We start from the raw sequence: 6,500 nt of genomic DNA, 5'->3' as shown, positions 1-6,500 counted from the left end.
TGAAAAATGTCTTAGAGAGAAAAATGCAAATAAATTATGCCAGCAACTCCCATATGTTAAATACCATGCAAATGACTTTTGGAAAGCCTACAAGAGAAATGACCCATAGTTTAATATTCTGTTGACAAAACTTCCAGTTAATAAGGCTATCAATGAGAGCACTCTGGGAAGGATCACTTGTGCTCCCCCAGGTTTTGTCTTCATATGTGGTACTGGAACTGATCCACTTTCCCAAGGATGGGCATATAAACGTCTTAATAGCTGGTAAATAGAAGGTTTATATTTATAAGGACATTATGTTACCCCATTTTCTGTACATAAGGAAACAGATGAACTTCCTTCCTTTCTTCATTACAGAGTCAAAAGATTCATGTTAGCAAGAAACCAAGATACCTGGTGGCAAAATCTTTTGGGAATCCTGGTTCCTAATGCAAGAGTATATGTAAACAAAGAGATGATCAGAAATCTCTCAGCCACTATTGGTCAAATAGCCAAAAGACTGTAAAAAGCATTTTAGCACAATAGACACCCCTAAATTCCTTAGCCCAAGTAATATTAGATAACAGGGTTGCCTTAGACTTTTTTTTTTTAATTTATTTATTTATTTTTGGCTGTGTTGGGTCTTCGTTGTTGCGTGTGGGCAGGCCCCGGACGCGCAGGCTCAGCGGCCATGGCTCACGGGCCCAGCCGCTCCGCGGCATGTGGGATCCTCCCGGACCGGGGTGCGAACCCGGTTCCCCTGCATCGGCAGGCGGACGCGCAACCACTGCGCCACCAGGGAAGCCCAGAAATAGGATAATTTTAAAGATAAAAAATTATGTTTCAACAATATACCTTTATGGATATTAAGTTTTAGTGTTACTGTCTTTGAGGTTTGGTATTTTCTGCCTTCTACTCCCTAGTTGGCTTCTTGTTACTATGTTACATTACAATAAAATTTAATTGAATTATTAAAAGGAAATTCTAAGCTTGTTTCTGAAGCTGATCACAGTAATCTGTCTTTGGATGAAGATCAGATGCCCCATGACCCACAACCAGGGGATTATACATACTGCAGAAAGACATCAATTAAAGGACTCTCTCTCCAACCTAGATAAAAGTGCCGTTATCAGGTATAGTAGCATATGCACAATAAAACTGAAGGGCGTTGACTCTTGAATTTATATTTTCCACTTAAGAAGGGCCTCTGCGCTGGACTGGTCTATGGAAAGAACTGCTGACCTCCAACAACACTCACACCAGGATAAGAAAACGATGACAACAGTAGTAAACAGCTTACCCAAGAACCCAGACCCGGACTGTGAGACCCATTCTACTAGTTCAATTGAAAGCTTACCAAATGTTTGTCACCCTATCAAAATCTAAAGTTATTGTTTTACTTCTAGCTATACTTTTGACCCCGTGTTCAGGATGGCAGAAAAAATTCTTAGTAAATTTATCACAAAGTATACTTCTGGGGCAATGTAACCAATTGTTGGATCTATCATCAAATTCCTCAGTCAACGTAAGACCAATATAGGCCCCTCTTAATACCTATCACTGACTTTCAGATGTACTTAATATTGCCATCCCTCTAGACCAACCCCCCTCTGGCCTAACATTTCACGTTCAAATTCTTCAACATACTAGATGGACACATTAGTATGTGTCCATCTAGTATCCTCAGATACTATCCTCAGTCCTCAGAGACTGAGCACAACTTACCCCAGGATCCCTTCACTCTGTCTCTTACTCTATTGAAAAATGTCTTAGAGAGAAAAATGCAAATAAATTATGCCAGCAACTCCCATATGTTAAATACCATGCAAATGACTTTTGGAAAGCCTACAAGAGAAATGACCCATAGTTTAATATTCTGTTGACAAAACTTCCAGTTAATAAGGCTATCAATGAGAGCACTCTGGGAAGGATCACTTGTGCTCCCCCAGGTTTTGTCTTCATATGTGGTACTGGAACTGATCCACTTTCCCAAGGATGGGCATATAAACGTCTTAATAGCTGGTAAATAGAAGGTTTATATTTATAAGGACATTATGTTACCCCATTTTCTGTACATAAGGAAACAGATGAACTTCCTTCCTTTCTTCATTACAGAGTCAAAAGATTCATGTTAGCAAGAAACCAAGATACCTGGTGGCAAAATCTTTTGGGAATCCTGGTTCCTAATGCAAGAGTATATGTAAACAAAGAGATGATCAGAAATCTCTCAGCCACTATTGGTCAAATAGCCAAAAGACTGTAAAAAGCATTTTAGCACAATAGACACCCCTAAATTCCTTAGCCCAAGTAATATTAGATAACAGGGTTGCCTTAGACTTTTTTTTTTTAATTTATTTATTTATTTTTGGCTGTGTTGGGTCTTCGTTGTTGCGTGTGGGCTTTTTCTAGCTGCGGCGAGTGGGGGCTACTCTTCGTAGCCGTGCGTGGACTTCTCATTGTTGTGGCTTCTCTTGTTGTGGAGCACAGGCTCTAAGCGTGCAGGCTTCAGTAGTTGTGGTGCGCGGGCTCAGTAGTTGTGGCACATAGACTTAGTTGCTCCGCAGCCTGTGGGATCTTTCTGGACCAGGGCTTGAACCCGTGTCCCCTGCATTGGCAGGTGGATTCTTAACCACTGTGCCACCAGGGACGTCCCTGCCTTAGATTTTCTATGGGCTAAACAAGGAGGTATTTGTGCTATTACTCATACTACTTGTTACACATATCAATACCTCTGGAGAAGTTGACACACCCAGAAAAAATTTTCCCAAAAGCAAAATGGTTACAAGATGTAAGAAAAACTAACCCTTTAAATGATCTGTTCAGTAGACTTCCCTCAGGAATAGAAAATTTTTTTCTGTTTTGCTTTACAGACGATTATCATTGTCATAGTATGTATTATTATTCTTTTCCTAGCTATCTTGACACGTATCACTGCTTGCTTTAAGCCTACTGCTAAAAGCATGTGTACAATGTTTGTGTGACAATTCAATGTAATTGCTAAAGTGTACAGTCTCTAAAATATTTTCCCATTCTCATACCTGTGTGCTTGTTCACTATATCTGATTAGTTTACCCTCAATGTGGATAACTAGGCAAATCTCTATATACATATAAACAATAAAAAAAAGAGGCCTAGCCCTGAGGGACATGATGGACCCAGGGCAAGCAGCAATCACTCTGGCATCAAGGGACAAATATTTTGATCATCAATGCTTTCTGTTGAAAGATTTACAATCTAAAGGGGGAAGTGATGAAAGAAATTTTCACATACTGAGGTATGGGGAAGTCATTCTGGCTTAAACGCGAGTTAACCTGAATTTTGTACTAACTAAAACAGCCTGGTTTTATCTTACCAAACATACATTATACATCTGCTTTATTTTATTTTATTTTTTTATTGAAGTGTAGTTGATTTACAATGTTAATATATCTACTTAAATTATTAAAGAAAAGTATGCACTGACCAGAAGTAAAGAATGTCCATGTTAAAAATAAAGATTAGGGAATTCCCTGGTGGTCCAGTGGTTAGTACTCCATGCTCTCACTGCTGAGGGCCTGGGTTCAATCCCTGACCGGGAAAACTAAGATCCCACAAGACACGTGGCATGGCCATAAAATAAAATAAGATTAAATGGCTCCCCTTCTTGAATGCCAATGCTGGTATTCCTTCAATGGTAAGACTCCCTTCCCAGACACCAAGGTGATACCAACTCATTGTGAACAGGGTGATCTCTTTTTTTTGAAACGTTGCAGGAATGTATCCCTGACTTGTTTGATGTTCTTTGTTCCAACAATATATAAAACCATGGTGAAAACCGTGCTTCTCCAAAGCAGTTCTTCACAGTTAGTTATCTGAGAAGCTGTCTCTGGGGCTATAGTCTTCAATTTGGCTCAAATAAAACTCTTTTCTATTCCTATTACAGATTGTTTATTGATTATTTCCATCAACACAGCTAACTGGTTCATGTGTGCCTGACACTGGTTTCACGCTGTATGGAGTAAAAGAAATCATTAAAGACAAGTTCTGTCCTTAAGTAGTTTATAAGGAAACGTTTATCTGGGAAACATTTCTTGTATGCAAATAATTACCACATAAAGCAAAAGAAGTGCTAAATTAATGTTGAGAGTTCAGACAGCTAAAGAGGTTCAAAGTAGGGAGTAGTACTTCCAACGTGGACTGAGGGGAGGGTGACCAACGATCCTGGTTTGCTGGGGACTGAAGGGCTTCCTGGGACACAGAACCTTCAGAGAGAAATGCAAGATAGTCCTGGGCAAATAGGCCAGCTGGTTACCTTAATAAAGGCAGTGTTGTAGGCGGAGTCAGAGAAGGCCTTGTGGAGGACAGGAGATGGAAATTGAAAAGAACCCTGTAGAATTAGTTGGATTGGATTGGCTACCTTCATTAATACCTTTGACATCTATACAAACTAACCCCCTTCACCACTCTTACCAATAGCAGTCCTAACAATTGTGCAGTGATTCCATTTTCGTGAGTACTTTGTTTTGATTGTCATGTGGGTTGAAATCTTTTTATCAACCATTGGCTTCTGCTTTCACTATTGTACCTGTGTATCCTACATAGTTTTCTAATTTCCAGTTGTTCTACTTCCCTTCAATACTGTGTTAAATGAGAGCTTTTTGTAATGCCTCCTCCTCTCCAAATGTATTAAATTACAATGGAATCTGTATTGGTGGGTCAAAAATTAGAAAGAAGGCTGCTTAGAAGCAAAAATGGGTCTTCATTTGAATACAGATTCTCATAAGCAAGAGTTAGCTGACCTTAAACCAGAGAGGGAAGTGTCCACCTATGTGAAATACTATAAACCAAAGCTTCTCAAACTTTAATGTGTAAAGAAACTACCACCTCCTCCTCCTATCTTGTAAAAATTGCAGATTTTGACTAGTAGAGCTGGGAGGGCCTAGGATTCTGAATTTCTAATAAGCCCCCCGGTGATTCCATTGCTACTGGTCCTAGTACCATACTTGGGGTAACAAGGCTGTAAAGCAGAAAGGCCCTTTCTGGTATTTGTACTTGCCCAAATTTCCCTCCATTCCCTAAAATTCTTTTACTTTGCTGCTGAGTATGAAAGTCCACCAATTATACTTTTTGAAACAAGGTGCAGATATATTCACTACTTAACATTAACTTGTTTAATCAGATAGTTTTCCTCATTATACCCACTGAATTAGGAACTTTAAGAATGGACATTGATTGTTGTGGGCAAGTAATAAAGAATTTAGTAATGAGGCACTATTAAAGAGTGAGCATAAAGGTGGAACATGAAGAGTTTAGGAAGAAAGGTGGGTATTGGGCGCCTGCAGAGTTCTGTGAAAGCAGGGGCACTTGGGGTTCTGCCAAAGGCCATATTAGCAAATAGGAGGCAGTGAAGAGGCGAGAGCCTACTTATAATGAACCTCATAGTTTCACAGCCTTGCCTTGGGCCAGTCTCAGGAAACCTGATCCTAGTAAAAATAGTCTAGTCCTTATTTTTTATAGAAAGATAATATGACGCCTGTATATATCAGTAAAGATTCACTGTTTTTTCTCAATTTGCTTATGCAGTTGTGAAATTCAAGAAGTTAGTTTGGTAAATGCACATTCTAGTTGAAACTGTAGGAAATGTCTTCTAATAAATATGTAAGATTTCAAGATAGGATTCAGAGCTAAAATTATGACCAGTGACTGACAATACAGAATGATAGCACTTAAATGAGTCAGAGATCACCGAGCCTTTTTATCCTATGGATGCAGAAACTGAAAACAAGCAGGTTTAAATGGATTTCTCAACTTCGTTCAGGTAGTTAATGTAATAGTGTGGACTTGACTACCATGACTGTTGACTTTTAACCAAGGGCTTTCTATAATACTATGTACAAGTTTAAAAACCCAGGTTAACATTTCCCAAAAGGTTTCATATTTTAATGTCAGTAAGGTTTTTTTTTTTTTTTAATGTATAGAAGTTTTTTTTTTTTTTTTTTTTGGACACACAGCATGTGGGAATCTTAGTTCCCCAAGCAGGGATCGAACCCATGCCCCCTGCATTGGGACCGCAGAGTCTTAACCACTAGACCACCAGGGAGGTCCTATATAGAAGCATTTTTGTGCTTAATGATCTTGTACTTAATGGTTCAATTACTTTTGACAAATTTCCAATTTTTTGAAACTTTTCTTTCTTTCTTTCATTCTTTCTTTCTTATAAATCCTTGTGTCACGAGCTCCATTTAAAAAAAATTTCTAGGAGACCTATGCAATTTATTATAAATGAGATCAACACCAAGATAAACCCATTTATTTTCTGAACATATTCCAGGTGTCACCAAGAGCCCTCCTTTTTTTTTTTTAACATCTTTATTGGAGTATAATTGCTTTACAATGTTGTGTTAGTTTCTGCTTTATAGCAAAGTGAATCAGCTGTATGTATACATATATCCCCATATCCCTTCCCTCTTGCACCTCCCTCCCACCCTCCCTATCCCACCCCTCTAGGTGGTCACAAAGCACCGAGCTGATCTCCCTGTGCT

This window comes from Physeter macrocephalus, chromosome 4 (assembly GCF_002837175.3).
Source record: "Physeter macrocephalus isolate SW-GA chromosome 4, ASM283717v5, whole genome shotgun sequence".
Classification (NCBI taxonomy): domain Eukaryota; kingdom Metazoa; phylum Chordata; class Mammalia; order Artiodactyla; family Physeteridae; genus Physeter; species Physeter macrocephalus.
This window is presented reverse-complemented; position numbering follows the sequence as displayed.